We start from the raw sequence: 21253 nt of genomic DNA, 5'->3' as shown, positions 1-21253 counted from the left end.
CAATCCATTTCCTTAGTAAGAAAAAGTATTGAAACTCCTTTTTATCCACTGAAAGAATGTTGGCTCCTGGTGCCTAGAGTTGCAGATTATCTGTATTGGGAATAATTGCAAAAAAAGAGGGACAAAGACGTCATCAACAGAAAAAACAAACAGAATGGAGGACGTTGAAAAATGTGACTTGTGCAATGAGGTCTTGAGAGAGAGAAGGAAGGAAAGATGGAGTGATGGCAGCCTAGATGTGGCACTGCATGGCTGGGTTCCTCAAAGCTGGGCGCCCCACAGGGATCTCATGACTCACACTCTAACATGGGCTTACAAGGAGAAAGCTAGTAAAATCTAGGAAAATGGTGAAAAATACTTACAAACCTTTTTATGTCTCACAAATCCACAAAACTTTGCTTGTTATGGCATAACCTAGGGTGCAAAAGGGAGGACATTTTCATACATAAGACCATTTATGGAGTGTTTTGATGAAGGACCAGATGAAGGCAAAATAAATCACCTCTAGTCTGTTTATAATCTACAACGAAGTCAGACGAATTCACAACCATCTTAATGACACCACAAAAATGATTATTGAGACTGCCTAAAGAGTGATAAAAGGCAATTCATTTGCAAAACACATTATTACTCAGCTAGCATTCTTAGTATGACAGTATTGATCTGTTTGTTATAGGTAGCTTTAATATTTTATTTATTTTTTATTCTGGTAAAATATAGATGTCATATAATTTGTCATTTTAACAATTTTTAAGTGTCCAGTTCATTGCTATTACTGTGTAACCATCACCACCATCCAGATTTAGAATTTTCCATCTTCTCAAAGTGAAATTCTGTACCCATTAAACACTAACTCCTCATTTCCACTCCCTTCAACCCCTGGTAACCTCTGTTTTGCTTTCTGTCTTTATGAATTTGACTATTCTGGATACCTCACATATAATGTTTATCCTTTTGTGTCTGGCCTTGTTTCACTTAGCATAATGTCAAGGGTCATTCATGTGGTAGCACACATCAGATTTTCATTCCTTTTTAAGGCTGAATAATATCCCATTATATGTATTTACCACATTTTGTTTATCCATTCATCCGTCAATGGACATTTGGATTGTTTTCACATTTTGGCTATTGTAAGTAAAGCTACTAAGAACATTGGAGTACAAATATTGTTCAAGTCCTCAGTTTGCATTCTTTTGAGTAAAACTTAGAACAGGAATTGCTGGGTTTTATTGTAACTCTGTGGTTAAAATTTTGAGGAACGGCCACACTGTTTGTACAGAACCTGAACCATTTTACATGTCTACCAGCAAAGCACAAGGGTTACTATATTATATTCTATTGAGTGTGAAAACACTTCCTAAGAGTTTGCACACCCCCTCCCCACTACATTTTCTCCACATAGATTCAGTTCTAGCCTTTTTTATTGGTCCATTCTCAAGCTGCCAATAAAGACATACCCAAGACTGGGTAATTTATAAAGGAAAGGTTTAATTGACTCACAGTTCCACAGGGCTGGGGAGGCCTCAGGAAACTTACAATCAGGAAGGAGAAGCAAACACATCCTTCTGCACATGGTGGCAGGAAGGAGAAGTGCTGAGTGAAGCGGGGAAAAGCCCGTAATAAAACCATCAGATCTTGTGAGAACTCACTTACTATCACAAGAACAGTACCAGGGTAACCACCCCCATGATTAAATTACCTCCCACTGAGTCCCTCCCACAACATGTGGGGATCATGGGAAATACAATTCAAGATGAGAAGTGGGTAGGGACACAGCCAAACTGTATCACCTTTAAACCACAAATTCACCTTGGCAGGTTGCAGAGTGGAGGCATATTCTAAATGGGATTTCTGTGAGACAGTAGAAAATAACAGAGCATCTACACTTTTCCAAACATGTTTTTACAAATATTATTTCATTTAATCATCACAATACTGTGAAGCAGGCATCACTATCATCACGATTCTCAATTGACAGATAGGTTATTGGAGGCTGATTGGCTTACGTGACTTCCAATGTGCTATGGAGGTGCCCGGGGTGTGAAGTTCAACAGATCTATCTGGCTTTGCCACTCTGAGCAGGCCTTCAGCAAATACTGTGATAATTTGCTAAGGTAAGTACCTGCTTGTCCCCTGCAGCTGGGGTCCATGGCTGAGGCCCCTACTGTGACAGCTGACTCACTCCTGGGTGGCTCGGAGTGTCTCTGTTTGCTGTATATGCAGCTATTCGTATTCAATTATTTAAAATTTAGTTTTTTTGTGAAATAATTGTCCATCTCTCCCCCCAAAAAAGGCCAACTGCTAGTGCAGATGATGAAAATGAAGAAAAAGTGAGACAAGCTAAGGCACGTAGGTTTCTTCGCCAGAATATAAAAGTGAGTAAACTAAAGAGAGAAATAAATTCAGCAGTGGCTCAGATCTGAGGAATGAACAAGTTCACCAATTTCTCTCTACAGAAATGAGAAAAAGACATTTGTGAAACTGTTGCAAATGATCCAGCCAGTGAAAAAATTGCTCATCAAGTGAGAGATAAGACTTAAGTGAAAACTGAAAAGGGGGTTAATGTGTGGAGTGAGAACATGCACAGGAAACACACGACTTATGATGGAAATGGGGCTCGGCAGGAAGCCCAGATCCTGTACAAACATTTCCACGAAGCAGCAGATGGGAAGCCTCCAGAGTGGCTCCTCAACCAACCTTTGCTGTGAGTGCAATTGATTGGAAAACTTGAAGAAGCATTTCTTTTTCTTGGATGATGCAAAGTAACGAGGAGAAATGGCACCCGTTAACCTCTCGGTCAATGTCCAGTTTTCTTCTGCACTCAGAAGGATCCTCGAGAGGAACGTGGTAGACCAGAAGAAGAGTCAGACACTGCTTTAGACACCTCTGTTGGGGCCAAAGTGTCTTCTGAACACAGGTATCCAGGAGGAAAGTGAACTCTAAGATTAAAGGCAGCCAAAGACAGAGTCTTCTAGACTTTGGGGACACGGTGGGCTTTAAGGTTGAGCCACGTTTGCTGAACCATTCCTTAAACCCCCAGACATTTAGGAGCAAGGCTGAAAATTTCATAGCCATGTAGTAACAATGTAGGAAAACAATGCTGGGATCATGGCACATTTCCTTTTGCCCAGGATAACTATGTCATCCGAGTGGAATTTGGATTTCTATAGGTCTCAAGACCCTTGTCTCCCGCTGTAGCTGGGGCTGTGGATCCTAAAAACACCCTGTTGAGGTGGGTGGGCCATGCTTCAAACACAGATAAACTTGACTCCAAAGTCTAGGCCCTTACGACTCTTCTCTACCAACTTTCAGAAGTTGGTCAGGCAAACTTATTCCCCAAAACCATGGAATTGGGGCTAAGATTTATGCAAAGGTCTAGAGTTCTTTTCTGGTCCCTCAGCCCTTCCTTCCCTCTATTCTACTGCTGGGGAGTTGTGGGCAGTTTGCTAACTGGCACCTCCATCTAGGCACATCATATATAATAGAGCAAACTCCCATAATGTGATAAGCTCCGTTTTGATTTTATATGTTTTAAAGATATTTTTCTATCAATACCGTTCACAATTTAATTACAATAATTAACATAGTTTTCCAATATTATTTTTGCATTTGATTATATGCCTAAAAATGTTGCAGCTGTGTTTACCTATATGCCTTTTGTCTTAGGCTTCATTTAAAATGAGAAGTAAATATCATTTTTATATATAGCTTTCCACTTGCTTTGTGAACTATTTTCATAATACCCCAATTTAGCCACAAACATCCTCTGGTGTGCTCAGATCTCTCCAATTAGGGTGAAAGGGGGACAGAAATCAGGGGACAACATCGGTTCCCTGGCCCTAGCAAGCAACGATTCCAAGTGCTAGGAAAATAAATATATTTTTCTTCATAAAAACAATGTAGATAATTTGTAGTCCTATTTGGCTATCCATATCGTTGCAGGCAAAATGGAACAAAACAAAATCCTTTTTGGCGACTCTACCTTAGAGGAGGGAAAGAAAGCGAGTTGCTGACCAGAAGCCAATTTCATCTTGACTGTTTGGAGAAAAAGAAAAAGACAAAGCCTTTTAAAGACCACATGGCACAATTCAACAGCAGATCAGAGCATTAGGCTGCTTCTCCATGTGGAGTCTGGGTTAGGGCCGGAGCACACTGTGGATGCCGCAGGGAGGAAGCGAGGTCGAATTGTCAACTCAGCGTCCTGCCTAGATCTAGACCATGGCAATTAGTACCTGGAACTTCAGACAGATTCTGGAGTCCAGAATGCAGAGGGTGCAAGTGGATAATTCAGATATATGTAGGCAGGTCTGAGCACATTAATTGCTGACAGGGATTGATGATTTCAGTGAAGATTGAAGAGATTATTGAAACTTAACTGCAGAAAACTCAATCATATACTTGGGAAAGATATCTAAATCATGCATCTGCCAGGAAGGCCGGACATTAGAGTGGTTTGTTTGTTTGTTTGTTTGAGGCAGAGTCTTGCTCTGTCACGCAGGCTGGAGTGCAGTGGCATGACCTTGGCACACTGCAACCTCCACCTCCTGGGTTCAAGCAATTCTCCTGCCTCAGCCTCCTGAGGAGCTGGGATTACAGGTGGGCACCACCATGCCTGGCTAATTTTTAGTAGAGACGGGGTTTCGCCACGTTGGCTAGGCTGGTCTCGAACTCCTGACCTTGTGATCTGCCCGCCTTGGCCTCCCAAAGTGCTGGGATTACAGATGTGAGCCACCGTGCCCAGCCCTTGAATGTTTTTGTTCTTAATCTTGTTTAGTCTTTCGGAAAGTATAATGTGTTTACCATGGCAATCTCAGGGTGATTTTCCACTGAACTGGGATGCAAGAAGAGACAGAGCTAGGGTTGGATTGCCTGTATGGGTGTGCAGGTTGGGAATTGAGATGAAGAAAGGGATGGGAAAGGAAAACAGGAGGTAGGAAGGGCAGCTCCTCATGGGTGACTTCTGTGCCTCCAGGCTTCTGATGTTGACATTTAACTAGCTCACACACACACACACACACACACACACACACACACACACACACACATGCTTGGCCTCACAGGCACCCTGCTGGCCCCGGCCAACAGCTCACTTAAGGTATGACTGTGGCACTTTCAACAATGGTGCCAGGTAGCCCCTTGCCTGCACATTCTAGGGGCCCTGGTGCCTGAGTAGGGATTCTCCCTTCCCCAGGATAAGGCCCATGGTGGGGACATGAGACTGCTTGTGCTGAGGACATCGGGGTGTGTAGCTGCAGCCTCTGATTCCAATTTAGAAGTTAAGAGGACATTCTGGAATTCAACATTCTTGAGGTTCGTGTTTTGATTTTTATCATTACACTGCCATGTGATCCCAGGCAAGGCATTTTACCTCTTTGAACCTCTAATTCCTAACTGTACAATGGGAATTCCAGTTATGTAAAAGATTGTGATAATTATATGAGATAATGTGTGCATGCTATTTTATAGGATGTCTCATGGCCAGCAATTATTTTAATTGTTCATCACACAAATGCACTCAGATCCTGGGAGTGAGTCTTCTGATGAAATTCACTCATTCAGTCAAATACCTAAAACACTATTGTTTACCAACCTGGTTATAAACTCATATAAAGTAGCTGAAACAATTTGGAACATCATGAAAAGACAATAGAGACTTAATACATGGTATCCACGGGTGTTTCTCCAAGTCAGGTGGCAACAGTGACTGGTAGACATTGCTATTCCTCTTCTTTAGGGATATTGCCCTGCAAACACATAAACAAACATATTCAGCAGAAGAAGTGACTCTGTAGAGTGTTTCAGAAGTAACAGTTTATTAGGTAACTCAATTATTTCAGAATAACAATTAAATCTCAGTATTTAACAGTATCAGAGAAGATAATTTACCATTTTCAACCCAGGTAAGTTAATTTGGTGCTAACTAGCTGAAACTAACGAAACTAAATTGTCGTATGGATATAGACTCCCAAGTATCCAGCTACATATATCTTTTATATGACTGACCAGAAACATCTCTCTGTTCTTCATTGAGAAATCTATTTTCAGGTATTCATTTTTTTAAAAGTTTGGATTTATTATGTTTGCATTACATAATGTATCGCAGTATTTAATCATACAATTTTCTTGTAAACTGAATAACTTTTTTGCATCTAATAGTGTATTTATCTTTCATTTATGTGATGGCATAAATGTTTACCAGTAAATTTATTTGAGAATAAAAGTGAATCAATTTAAAAAATATGTCAATATTAGTATGAATAAATATTGCAAACTCGAGAATGACTAGATTTGGGAACAGTGTTCCAGGATGTACATATGCAATTGATTGAATAGAATGCTCTACATATAGTCTCGTTTTAATAAATTTAAGAATGCGTATAGCCTAGAATTTAAAGAGCCACTTTGTATCCTTAGCGGTAACATGTGATCTCATACATGTATCCTTTCTTTTTATATAAAAAAATTGCTCTGTGCTCATTTTCTTTTTCATTTATACTATATATGAGACATTCTTCCATGTCACTAAACATGTCTTAATAATTTATTTTTAATACATAATTGATGTTCTTTAATATGGATGTAATATAATTTATTTTATTATTCATTTAATGACATTGTATTTCTAATTGTGGATTATTACAAACAATGTTACAAAAAACAGTATTCAAATATTCATAAACATGGGTAAATATTTCCCTGGGAGAGGTTGCTAGAGATAGAACTGGTGAGCCAAAGTATTTTTTAAATCAACATATGCAATTAAAATGTCCTTTAAAAGCCTATTCTACTTACAGAAAGCAACACTTCATGATACGGTCTGATCTTTCACATTCTGTCTTTATATATTATAATTCTTTGAAAATTTTTACCAATTTAAAGAATGAAAATAATATCTTACTCATTTTCATTTGTTTTTGTCATCTGTAATATGTCAATTTATATCCTTTATTTATTATTATTTAAAATTTACTAGGTGATTCTTTGTTCTTAATTGATACACAGAATTTCTTTTTAAATAGTTTGGATACACATCATATTGTGCGTGTGCGTTTGTGTGTATGCACAGGTGTATAACAAAGGTGTTTCTACAACTGAAAAATTGTTTTTTAAATCTTGAATTTGTTTTTCTTCATAAGAAACATTTACATTTTTATGTGGCATGTTTGTCTTTTTTTTCTTTAATGTCTGTATTTTATACCTTGCATAAAAATGCCTGTCTTACCAAAATGCTACCTAAAATAGGCTCCATATTTTCTTATACTTTTTTCTTATAGTGAGTCATTTGTATCCTTGGGTTCCACATCTGCAGATTCAACCAAATATACACAAAATTATTTTTTTAATTTACAAAATAAAAATAATGATACAACAATTAAACATACAAATAAAAATACAGTATAATATCTATTGACATAGCATTTACATTGTGTTAGGTACTGTATGTAATACATGACTTCAAGTATACAGGAGAATGTCCCTGGGTTATATGCAAATACTATGCCACTTCATTTCAGCAACTTGAGCATCTGTGGGTCTTGTATCTTTGATGGTCTGGAAAGAAATTCTCCACAGATATAGAGGGACAACTCTAATTTCATTAGGGCATTATTTTTGCATTATATGAAACAAGTCTAACTTTATCTTTCTTTAAGTATAATGACAATTTTTTCAACACTACTTAGTTTACTCTTACTTGAGATGTAATAAATGATTGCTGTGCTGGTCTGGATAGGTTAGGATACACTATGGCAATACATTAACTGCAAAATCTCAGTGGTTCCACATGGCAATGCTCTTTCTTCTTACGCATACCAATGTCCTTTGAAGGTAGCATGGGCTCAGCTCAGCACAGCTGCTTGGGAAGCCAGAGTAATGAAGGTCCCACCATCCTGAGGCTGCTCCAAAGGCAACATGTGTTTTTCCCGGGCACAGCATTACAATATCGGTGAGGCTGAAGGATTACCAGGTTCTCTGAAGCTCAGCCTGGGAAGGGCTATCCTGGGTCCTTTCTGCTTACATTGCCTTGGCCAAAGCTAGTATGAGGGCCTTGCCTAATGTAGTAAAGACATAGAGAATAGGATGGAATGCATATTTTTCTCCAAATTCAATCTATTCCATTTCTAAAGCTGGAGAGTGAGAATTCGATAGCAAGTTCAGATAGTGCGGAAAAAACTGTTCTCCAAATCTCTTTGATCCTGAGTTTTGAATAGCAAGTAGGGAGAATTCATATAACATGGGGTAATCCAAAAATTGGTTAAATCTATTCAGTGTCTGAATTTAGAAAGCAAGAATTGGAAGAGCAAAGGATACCTGTATTTGGTGAGTGTTGCTTTTTCTGCCAGAGCTATCTATAAAAATAAGTAAATGTATGCAATGAAAACCAAATAGAGTGATTTGCAAATATAATCAACTGTGTCCACACTTGATAAACTCTTTTTATTTAAAAACTTTAATTATGAATTTAAATTTCCAATAGTTTTCAATTATCTATTTGCAAATTCTTAAATTGTACTTGAACCTGCATCTTTTATTCAATTGATAAAGAACTTTAACTGTATGGCAATGTGAAAATTGTTAAACTTCTTTGTGTGTTGGTTGCTTCATCTATAAAATGAGGATAATAATAATATGTCTACATTGGAGGAATGTTGTGCATATTCAATGAGTAAATATATATGTATATATGGACTTGGCATATAGTAAGTTCTATTTAACTAGGAGCTATTATAATAGTCTCATAGTTGGTTATTTAAAAAGCTCTAGGTGGAAAATGATAGTTTTCAAAATTAAGCACCCCCTCTTCTTAACTTATATTTTATGCCTGATTGGATTTCCTAGAAGCTGAGCCTGAGACAGGATTCGTGGGTCAGTGGTTTCCAGGAAAATGTGTTCTCAGGTGAAACCTGTCAGAGACTGAGGACAGCAGGCCAGGGAAGGGGGAAAGCTGTGCAGGTGTGGCCTCAGCTGTGGCCCAACCTCAGCCTAACCCCACAGGGCCTTCTGGCTTGCAAATAGCATCATAGAGTTATGCTACTTTGAAGCAAGAGGGCTGCCTTCAATATCAGTCAGTCATTGCCCTGTATCAGTCAGTCATTGGCTACAGGCTGTATTAGGTGATATAAGTAATATAGAGATGATTTCAAGTATGTGGGAGAATGTGCCTGGGTTATATGCAAATACCATGCCATTTTATAGCAGGAACTTTAGCATCTGTGGATCTTGTATCTTCGAGGGTCTGGAGAGCAATCTCCTACAGAAAGAAAGCAGAATCTTCTGGGCATTTCTGAGCAAGCGGACTTCCTTCAGCTGAGCACAGTCCTCAGGAGAAGGGGACAGGTGCAAAGTGTTGGAAGCCAACACTCACAGCAGTTGGGGGTTGGAGTGCTCTGGCTTCCAGTAGCATTGAAACCAACAGCATTAACTACAGCGAGTTTCTCCATCTTCAGGACACATCCCAGCCTCCCTGGGGGCTGCTAACGCACAGATTGCCATTTCCCACTCCAAGTTTCTGATTCCAGCGGTCTGGGGTAGGGCTTGATAATTTGTTCTTCTAACTACCTAATGCTGTTGGTCCAGCGACCACACTTTGAGAAATGCTGTACTATGTCTTTTCATATATTTAAAAATTCTCACCTCATTTATGGTTTAAAACTTCTAGAACAATTCTGAATAGTTTTTGTAATAGTGAGCCTCACTTTCCTGTCTCTGCCCTTAATAGGAACGTCTCTAATGATTCACCTTTCATATGGGGACTTGTGGTTTACTGGGCAATTCCTTTTGGGAGGTTAAAAAATTCCCTGTTTCAAGCTAAAGCCATTTACCAGGAAGAGATGCTAAGTTTTATCAGAGGGTTTTTCCAGTAACTTTTGTGATAATCATGTTTTTTTTTCCTATTTATTAAGATCTCAAATATGAAACTTATTTGAAGTCCTGGATTAAACGCTGCTTGTTTTCTATAATGTTTTGTTCCTTAAATGTACTGAAAAATTTAATTAATTTTTTTTTTTAGGATTTGAGGTACAAGTTCGTACGTGATAATGACTTACTGTTTTGTTTTCATTATTTCCTCCTTCCATCCTTTCTTGATATCCTTTTTATCTCTTGGTTTCAAAATTACACTAGCGTCTTAGAATGAGTTGGAAATTAGCCCATTATTCTCCATGCCATGGAGTGTTTTGCGAAACATAAGAATGATCAGTTCCTTGCATATTCGGTAGAATTTACCTTATAAAACACAGTAGGTTTGGTGTCTCTTCTGGGGTCCAGATACTGCTATGGACTGAATGTTTGTATCCCTCTAAGATCCCTTATGTTGAAATCCTAGCCTCAAGGTGGTAGTATTAGGAGGTGGGACCTTTGGGAGGTGATCAGGCCATGAGGGTGGAGCCCTCACGAATGGGATTAGTGCCCTTATCAAATAAGGCAAAAGGAGCTTTTTAACCTCTCCCACCATGTGAGGACAAAGTGAAAAGACACCATCTATGAACCAGGAAGCAGGGCCTCACCAGATGCCAAACCTGACAGCACCTGGCCCTTGGACTTCCAGCCACTAGAACTGTGGAGAATAAATTTCTGTTGCTTATAAACAACCAGTTTACGGCATTCTGTTATAGAAGTGCCTAATAGGCTAAGGCAGAATGTTATATGGTATTTAGGATTGCTTCTGTATATTTTTAAGACTTTTTGATTTTGGAATAATAATAATTTACAGAAAATTTCCAAACAGAGAAAGTCTCCACATGCCCCTCACCCCACTTCCCCTAATATTAACATAACTGTGGTCCATTTGTCAAAACTAAGAAATGAGGATTGGTACGATACTATTGACTGAATTACAGGCATTACTTAGATTTTGTCAATTGTTTTACTAATATTCTATTTCTGTGTCAGGTTCCAATCTGGGTACCACATTGCATTTGTTCATCACATCTCCTTTGTTTTTCCTGGGCTGTGACAGTTTCTTATTCTTTTCTTGTATTGTCTGGCTTTGAACTTTTGAGGAATCCTGGTTAAGTGTTTTGTAAACTGTCGCTAAATTTTGCTTGTCTGATGTTTTCTCCTGGTTAGACTGGGCTTACAGGTTTTGGGGAAGAACTCTACAAAAAGGAAATGTCTTTCTCATTTCATCTAATCAATGGATATAGGATATCAACTTAACTTATTGCTGGCGATGTTAATCTTGACATCATGGTTAAGGGAGTACCTGCCAAATTACCACAAGGAAAGTTTCTATTTTTTCATTCTTATACTCAATTCTTTGGAAGCAAGTCACGAAGTCCAGCTCACACTCAAGAATAGGGAAATTAAACCTTACCTTTTTGCATAGGGGATATGAACTTTAAAAAAACATTCTTCTGAAAGGAGACTTGTCTCTTGTAGTTCCATGTTTAATGCTTTCATGTATTCGTTTTTATAAATATGAACTCATAAATACTCATTTTATTGGAATAATCCATTATTATATATTTTGTTGCTCAGAGTATTCCAGCTTTGACCACTGGGCTTTTTCAGGTTGACTTCTGTGTCCTTTTGACATGCCCCCATCTATCATTATTATTATTTAATTTTTTGAGCAGTTTCTTACTTTTGTCACTTCAAGATGTTCCAGGCTTAGTTTGTATTTTTCTTACTCCATCTTTAGAATCAGCCATTTCTTTAAGGAGCTTTGGGTTCTTTTATTGGAGAGTGGTATTTGGAAACCAAGATCTGGGCATTAGGTATGCTCATTGCTACCAGGATGTCACTGCTTCTAGGCCCTCTCAGCTGGACAGAGGTATGACGTATATGTGTGTAAATTAATCTACATATATCGACATATCTATAATTAGCTCTGTCCTATTCACTATTTAATTTACAACCTCTTTCTTTGGTAGATGTTTGCAGTCCATATTTTACTGACTGATTAACAGTTTTAATTTTTGGTAACAATTAATAAAATAGAAAGTTGCAGTTTTAATAGAGCTTTTCCAAATCTGGAATTATACAGTCTCTATGAAGTGTACATTATTCATCAATGTCGTTTCTTCTTATATGTTCATTGGATTTACCAAAGGCTTATGTATTTAATCTAATTGTTTCAAATATAGTTTGGTTTTACTGATATAGCCTAATCTTTGTTTTTATATATTTAGAATGTATCCTGCTACTTTTCCGAAACAACCATTAGTTCTAGTAATTGTTATATTCCTTGGGATTTTCTACATACATAATTGTGCCATCTAAAGAAAAAGGAATTTTACTTCTTTCTAAACTTCATAATTTTTGTTTCTTTTCATTTGTTTGTTTTAGTGCACTGGCTAGAATCTCCAGTATAATGTTTAAAAAGAAGTAATGAGAGTAAGCATCTTTGTCTTGACTCCAACATATTGATTAATTTTTGAATACCATAAAAAACTTCTTACTCCAAAACTAAACCTCACTTGGTCATAATGTACTCATTTTATATATGTATGTGTGTGTATGTGTATGTATATTTATATGTATATGTGTGTATATATGACTATACATGTATATGTGAATATGTATATAGTATGTGTATGTATAGTCATATACATACACATACATAGGTGTATAAATATATACATGTACATATACATATATACACACATACATATACCTGTATACATATACGTATACATATGTGTGACTACATTATATACATGCACGCATATGTATACATACGCATCTGTGTGTGTGTGTGTGTGTATTTGGATTTAATTTGCCAATATTTTGTTGAAGAACTTTGAGTTGATGTTTCTATGGGATATTTGTCTGTAATGTCTTTTGTAACACCACAGTCAGGTTTTGACATCACATTTACTTACCTCATCTGTTTGTTATTTCTCAGTCTGGATTCTAAAGCACTCATTGGCCTTGAGCACTGAGGAATTTCTTTGCTGCTTGCCTCCCCAGATGGAGACTTTCAGCTGACTCTGATGTTAGTGTTCAGCTCCGTCATTCCATGTGAGTCCTGAAGTACTCTCTAAGCTCCTACTGTGCGTCAGGCACTGTTCCTGGGCACTGGATAGGAAGAGCAGAAAAGTTGTCAAAATGAACATCAAACCCAAGCACCGCTCAAGTTTAAATTTCAATGATATTTTCAAAGGTTCTTGGCCAGAATACTTGGTGCTCCCCTAACTCACGCATTTGTTGTTCTGCTGAATCTTTGTAATCCTTATTCATGTGACCTGTGTTATTCCACATCTCCAGTTCCATTTGAACCTCCAGCTTGGAAACAAGTATGACTTTATGGCCACTCAGGACTGTGTGTATTCACCCCTGTTGCCTGCACTACTTCCACACCTCTCTCATCCCAGGACTCAGTGTTAAGGCATTATCCAATCATTATACCTAGAGAGAACGCATAAAAGCACTCAGTTGAGTTAGGAAAGGATTTCCCCAACCCTGACAGCTGTGTAATTCATAATGATTTATTGATTGACTTAATAAATATTTATTGAGTGCCAACCACGTGCTAAATACAATATAAGTATATATTGTATTAGATCCTGTGGAACCGATGATAAGTAAGGAAGAAAATATTCATGTTCTCCTAAAATCTATATCCCATGGGACAAATTGCAGCTTCTAGTACTGCCCAGTGTCATGAAGAAAGTACACAGACTGGTTGTGCTGGAGAGTGCTAGGTACTGGGGCCCACATATGTAGATTCTCATGGAAAACCTCTAGGAGATACTTTATTTGAGACCTGAACAATCAAGAGCATATAAAATTACTCAAGTACCCGGGGAGAGATTCCAGATGAAGTGGAAAAGCTTTGATGTGGGAACAAGCATGGCGTGCAGGAGGGTGGGAAAGAAGGCCAGTGGGCCAGGGCACAGTGAGCACAGCGGGGAGTCTGTGATGTCAGGACAGTGGAGCAGAGGGTGGGGCCATCACACAGAGCTCCCAGTCAAGGGGCGGGGCTTGGAATGTATTCTGATTGAAAACCACTGGAGAAGATCAAGCAAGGTTCTCAGCTGAGCTTCTCCTTAGACATTTTAAAAGATCATTCTGGCCGGGCGTGGTGGCTCACGCCTGCAATCCCAGCACTTTGGGAGGCCAAGGCAGGCAGATCATGAGGTCAGGAATTCAAGACCAGCCTTCTTGATGAACCCTGTCTCTACAAACATACAAAAAAATTAGCTGAGCGTGGTGGCATGCACCTGTAATCCCAGCTACTCGGGAGGCTGAGGCAGAAGAATTGCCTGAACCCAGGAGGCGGAGGTTTCAGTGAGCCAGAGTCATTCCACTGCACTCCAGCTTGGGTGACAGAGCAAGACTCCGTCTCAAAAAAAAAAAAAAAAAAAAAAAAGATCATTCTGATTACGGTACAGAGTGAATTAAAGGAGAATTCCAGAATTGAAATCAGAGAAACCAGTTAGTAGCAACAATAGCAGTCCAGGTGAGACAGCAACATGGCTTGGTCTACATTTATTTCAGTGACTACAAAGGTGAACACCCTCTATTTTGGACGTAGAACCAGTTGAATCAAATGATGAATCTACTTGAAGTACGGACAATAGTAAATAATTAAAAATGACTCCTAAGTTGTTAGTTTGAGCAACTACATTGATGGTGGTACCATTTATTGCAATGTGGAAAACTCCAGAAGAAACAGATTTGGTGGTGGTGGGAGGCAGAAATTAGGAGTTCTGCTGTGAAAATGTTAAGTTTTAAGACCGATTAGACACTCAAGTGCATAGTGTATGTCAAGTAGGCAATTATATGTAAAAATCTCGACTTCAGGGGACAAGTCAGAGCTGGGATGTAATTTTGAGTTATCCAGGAAGATAATATTAATTACTAGAATTGGCCTTGCACTCCCAAAGTCTAATCAAAATTGCTCTTGAAATTCATTTTGAAAAATGCCTTGCATGGGACTGACATACCATCTCTAACTAGTCCAGCACAGCCGTATTCTCCTCCGATGTTCGAACATTTAACCATTTTTTAATCAGTTTCTTTGATGAGGCCACACTGGCTTGTACTTAGCAGTCATATTGAAGGGAGTATACATTTTAAGGCATTATAATCACATCCAGCATAAAAGTGTAATAGACATTTCAAACTAAAGATTTCCAAAACAGATGTCATGGTTTCTTTCTGAAAACTCTATCAAATTTATTTCTACCCAGTAACCCCATCTCACTACATGGTATCCTTGTTCACCTTGTTACTCAAACAACCTAAGAATAATTGTCTCTGTGAGAGGTTCACAAAATGGTAAGATTGAAGGAGTGAATGATTTTATTTCCTCTCCCATTTGTTTGGCGAGTGTGGTATCTGGCCTGCAATGTGCGTCCTGATGCCTCCATCCCAGTCATTCACACCCTCGTGCTGTCCTTTCTGACGCTGTACCAGGGTTGGTCTGTAGGACAAAGAGGACATGGAGAGCTGATGGTGTGTTACAAGATTAGATGTGAAAGGCCTGAGCTTCCATCTAGGGTTCTTTCTCTTGGATCACCTGCTCTGAGGGAACCTGGCTGCCATGTCTTGAAGACACCCAGGAGGCTTCATATGGAGAGGCCCACATGAGGAGAAACTGAGACCCCCACCCCCCCTCCACAAAGAAACAGCCAGGAAGAACTGAGGACTGTAGCCACGAGCCGTGTGAGTGTGCCATTTTGGAAATGGATCCTCGGCCCTTCCAGGATGTTCATGATACAGATCTGACTGACAGCCTGACTGCAGCCTCATGGGAGACCCCAAGCCAGAGCCACCCAGCTAAGCCAGGCTTCTGACCCTCAGAAGCTGTGTGAGATCATAAATGCTTGTGGTTTTAAACCACTGAGTTTTAGAGCAATTTGCTATGCAGCGATATATAACTAATAGGGCAAGAGAATATGTCCATTCTACGTGAGCTGTGATCTCCAGCTCTGAAGGCGGCTTGATCTCCTTCCTCCTTCTCTCTCTCCCTCTCCCTCTTCATTAACAGTGAATTCACCACATTTCCACTAGTGCCACTGCTCCACTCTAACAGTACCTCTCTCTACATGCATCCTTTTAAATCTGCAAAAGAGATAAGTGTGTTACCGAGCTTCAGCTGAAAGGCACCACACTTGGGCTAGAAAGCAAACCACTCATCATGTTTACTCACCAGGCTCAATACCTAAGTTGCTTTCTATCCTTTTGATAAAAGGGAGAGTGATAAATGAATTCTGTTGACTTTTAAAATTAAAGACTATATGGGTTCCTTGAAGTTTTTGGTAATTTCTGAAAATTAGCCCTTTACTTCCAAAAGAAAGCATAGAATACACCAATTGGAAAGGAAATTGGAGATTATTTACTCCAGCATGCTGATTTCGTTCTTCAGGGAGAACTGCTGTGGTCCACGGTGAGGGAGTCAGAGACCAACATGTCTTCACCGATTCAGTGACAACTTGGATGAGACCTCAGGTGTTTCAATTCAGTGCCTTCACTATACCTCCCTGTGTACTGAGCACCATGGCAATGACCCATTGTCACTCACGACAGAGCTGACACTCCCAGAGCTCACTATGGGCCAGCACCTTTCTACATTTGTTATATTCACAAATTCCCTCTCTTCTCATAGGCCGGTTAGGTCAGTACTAGTATTATTCCCATTTTGCAGGCAAGATAATGAGATACAGCGAGGTTAAGGGGCTTGCCAGCATTTGCTCTTAGTTATTGGCAAGCCTGGGATTTGAATTCAGGCAGTCTGATTCCAAAGTCTGTCTTACTGTATTTATTTTGTTACCTATGTACTTTCAGATAACTTCCTTTTCTTCTCCACATTCATACTACAGCAATATATTACAATCTATTCTCAAATACTCATCGGCAGTAAAGTCCTGAGTCCAGGCCAACTTTGCTCTTCATCATTAATACTATGATATTATTTGAAGTTGGAAACTGCCAAATTTTGCCTCAAACTTTTTTCCAGTGAGAATGAGACATTTATACATTTTTTATTGCAGGAAAAATAGTAAATGTTATAGAAATACTATTAAAATATCTTATGGGAATTATTTTTAACTTCTTTCATATAGATGGGAATAGCTCCTGTTTTTTGGTTTTTGATGAGTCCATCTCGAAGTGTGCAGAAATGCTTGTGGAGCCAGATTAATGCCAATTATAAAACACCTCTTAGGGCTGGTTCTTAAGCCAAAATCTGGATGTGATTTCATTACTACACCTTCATCTCCACTTAAAACTCTGCACTCACCCATCGAAACACATTTTCGATACCAAGTGCTAATTATAATATGGTACTAATGGCCTTAAAAGAGGCTGAAATGATGTAAGTAAACTTGCTTCACTTTAAATTCAGGTCCAGGGGGCTCTGAGGCTAGTCTATAAATTCACAAGCCATCTGGACAGGGTGATCATTTTATTTTTACCTTCAGCTCCTTTGTGTCTCATTTAGTAATGAGCTTGGAGATTACTTTTTAATATTGGCTGAAGAACCATCTAGTTTGTAGTCCAGAGAGAATAAAGATGATTTCAGATTGCCTGAAGAACAGGAGTTAATGGAAAGAGGCAACTCAGTTTAACTTTTGAACACATGGGAAAGATTAAGCCCTTTCTCTTCAAGAGGACTTGGTGTTGTTCCATGACTCCAGCCTGATAAGCCAGGCTCCCAGGGACTTAAAGATACTGTTGCCTGAATATGCCTTTGAAAGAAAGCTTGGATTGAGTGGAGCTTTTCTTATGGAACTAATGTTTATGGAGAGTATCTCTGAGCCAGGTAACTTGCCAGCCACCAGGGAAACAACCATGAAAACAAACCATTTCCTATATCCTCGAAGAGTTCACAGGGTAATCTCAGAAACTGCCATGGTACTCACTCCCCGGACCTTCCAGGACACTGTCTATAGGCGGGAATCCCAGCTGCGTTTCATATGCATAAAAGATGTGGTCCCTGCTCTTAGGCAGCTTACAATCTTGCTGAGGAAATGAGCAAATGCAACCAAGTTAAATCCAACAAGAACTTAATTGTCTACATTGTGTGGAAGTAAAACTGGTCAATTTCATCTTCACACGGGTGTATGGGGTATTGAGCACTACATGGCGGACCTATGCAAGGCACTGCAGGGAATTAGAGAGGGGATGCAGCTGATGCATGCTGGAACAAGGCTGCAAAGGAGTTCTCAGTAAAGCGGAGGTGGGGAGTGGAGGAAGGAGGATGGGCTTTATCTGGGAAATTAGAGAAAGGTTTGCACCAGGCTCAACAGTTGCCTGAAGAGTAATCACAAATAAGCAGGATTTGAGGAAAGGATTAGCTAGTGAGCTAACAAGCCGAATTTCTAATTTGCCAAATTTTGCCTCAAACTTTTTCCAGTTAGAATAAGACATTTATGTATTTTTTTTGGCCAGGCGTGGTGGCTCAAGCTTGTAATCCCAACACTTTGGAGGCCAAGGTGGGTGGATCACCTGAGGTCAGGTGTTCGAGACCAGCCTGGCCAACATGGTGAAACCCCATTTCTACCAAAAATACAAAAATTAGCCAGATATGGTGGCACACACCTGTAATCCTGGCTACTCGGGAGGCAGAGGCAAGAGAATCCCTTGAACCTGGGAAGTGGATGTCCTGGTGAAGCGAGATCACGCCACTGTACCCCAGTCTGGGTAACAGAGTGAGACCCTGTTTCAGAAAAAAAAAAATAATGTGACATTTATACATTTTTTATTGCAGGAAAAATAGTAACTGTCTCTGTTCATTTGATAGAAGGGTAATATATCACTTCTCAAATATATCTCTTTAAAATCTCATGTTTATTTATAAAATTGAAAACTGCTATTCTTATGTCCTCAATAGTTTTATATGAGGCATTTCTGTTTTGACATCCTTAAATTATAACATTTGTGTGCATATATCTGCTAACTATAATAATAGCATAACAAAATATCTCCTACTTGTTTACTACAAATCATAATTTCCTTGAAGTTAAGGACAATATTTTATACGTTATCATTTTTAATGGTGCCCTGGTATTAAATATATATCAAATTGAAATGACAATGGAAATAATAAGAATAATGACGATGAAAATAGCAGCTGGTAAATATTAGCCTGAAACAGCTGGATGAGATTATTTCCACTAAAAACTTGAGTAGATATTAACCTCCCTAAAAGTTTGATAGCCTCTAGAGTGACATGTGCAAGTCCAGGAGCAAGCTCCTAGAAGTATTGTTCTTGATAATATTATAAGTTTTTTGCACGGATGTGAGAATCCACCAAGGGAAGCAGAGTGGGGAACCCGGTGGGGAAGGAAAGGGGTCCAAGGCGTGAGATACGGGAAGCAGGCAGTGGTTCCTTCGGATTCTCTAAGGAGCACTGCGCTAACAAGACTAGACAAGATTAATGATCCCTAAGCAGAGGTTAAGTGTGCCGCTGCAGGCTCTGTCAGAAAAGCTGAGGGTCAGCTGGAGCGGGGATGTTGGAATGCATGTTCCATGCACTCTGATGACACTAAAGGAATTATGGTCGAACATGCAACATTGCTGAGGCCTGTTGACTAGGACCTGGATTATGACCCAGACAATTAGAGTTCAGTAGCTGGGCAAAGGAAGGGAGAACACCAGAAAAGATTCAGAAGAGATAGACTTCAAAATTAACAAAGTGCATTCTTTCTTTGAAATACCTTTAACAAGAACTACATCAATAATGCTATGAATGAGGGGAAGGCATACCATGTTTTTTGGTAGTCACTAATTTTATAGTTTATCCGCTTTTCTTTACTGACCAGTTTGCATGGCTAAACAGTCTGTGTTTTTCTTTTCTGAATTGAATGAATGGCTGGCTGGCTGAGCAAACCAACAAGAGTTAGTGTAATTTCTTCCATTGTCTTTACTGAGCACCAGACCATGCCAGTCTGCAGTGCTAGGTTTGGCAAAAAATAGATTCACAATAAACACAGTTATATCACTATTCATGTTTATCACTATTAATTTTTTAATACATGAGTTTGTAACTTATACTACTACAAGTATGTTTACTGTGAAGCATTTTGAAAATGAATAAAAGTAAAACATAAATAAAAGCAGAAAGGAAAAGAAATACAAATTCTCTATAATCCATCAGCCCAGAGATATCACTGCTCCTACTTGGAGGATCTTTTTGTAGGCATGTGTGTGTCTTTTCTCTTTCTTTGATAAAAAACACATAAAACAGATTTCAGGTTATATTATTTATTTATTTATTTTGAGATGTAGTCTTGCTCATCACCCAGGCTGGAGTGCAGTGGTGCGATCTCGGCTCACTGCAAGCTCCACCTCCCAGGTTCACGCCATTCTCCTGCCTCAGCCTCCCGAGTAGCTGGGACTACAGGTGCCCGCCACCACGCCCAGCTAATTTTTTGCATTTTTAGTAGAGATGGGGTTTCACCTTGTTAACCAGGATGGTCTCGATCTCCCAACCTCATGATCTGCCTGCCTCAGCCTCCCAAACTGCTGGGATTACAGGCATGAGCCACCGCGCCAGACGTAGGTTATATTATTTATTTAGATGGCTTCAAAATCTGCTTTTATAGTCTTACTTTATAAATTCTGTTTTAGAATCTTGTCAGGTTCAGCAGAACAACTGCCATCCCAAGAAAAATAGAGAATTGACCTCTCAGGGACTCAAGACAAACGTTTTGAGAAGCAAAGGCCTAGAGTCCCAGGGAGGCGGGAAGAGCCAAATAAAATACTAGATTTAGGGAAAGAGTTTTCTTGTTAAATGAAAAGTATTTTCTTTGCTAAGAATGGTCCTACTTCCTTACCTATTTGGGTTTTCCCATTTCCTCTGGGCTTAGCTTAAATTCTATCATCTCAGAGAAAACTTAGCAGACAAGTCATTTCTGAACTGAGTTCTCTCCTTTAAACTCATAGCGCCATGCCCAGCAGGCAGCTCAGCAGATCTCATCCATGTTTACTGGTGAAGAAGAGGGAAGGCACTGAAATTGATGTCTGCTGTGGTCGGAGGCTGCACTGCCTATTTCACATACGCTTGCTGTGGCCTGAATCTTTTTGTTCCCCGAAAATTTACATGTTGAAACCTAATCCCCAATGTGATGGTTTTCAGAGGTGGGGTTTCCTGAGGGAAGTGATTAGGTCATAATCGGGGAGCCCTCAGGAATGGGATAAGTGCCCTTATCAAACAGGCTCAAGGAAGCTCCTCTGTCCTTCAGCCACATGAGGATGCAGTGAGAAGGTGCAGTCTATGGTGCAGCCAACGGACCCTTGCCAGACACTGAAACTGCTGGAGCCTCGACCTTAGACTTCTCAGCCTCCAGAACTGTAAAAAATA

At 39.3% G+C, this 21253-nt stretch overlaps 1 long non-coding RNA gene across 1 annotated transcript in view; it reads left to right on the top strand.

Moving 5' to 3' along the window:
• LOC115831520 overlaps window positions 1-11152 on the top strand; it is a 54765-nt gene extending 43613 nt beyond the window's left edge. Inside the window, exon 3 of the long non-coding RNA XR_004027014.1 lies at window positions 9233-11152. This is a non-coding gene — a long non-coding RNA (uncharacterized LOC115831520). The remainder of the gene's footprint in view (window positions 1-9232) is intronic.
• The last annotated feature ends 10101 nt before the right edge of the window (window positions 11153-21253 follow it).

This window comes from Nomascus leucogenys, chromosome 19 (assembly GCF_006542625.1).
Source record: "Nomascus leucogenys isolate Asia chromosome 19, Asia_NLE_v1, whole genome shotgun sequence".
Classification (NCBI taxonomy): Eukaryota; Metazoa; Chordata; class Mammalia; order Primates; family Hylobatidae; genus Nomascus; species Nomascus leucogenys.
This window is presented reverse-complemented; position numbering and strand designations above follow the sequence as displayed.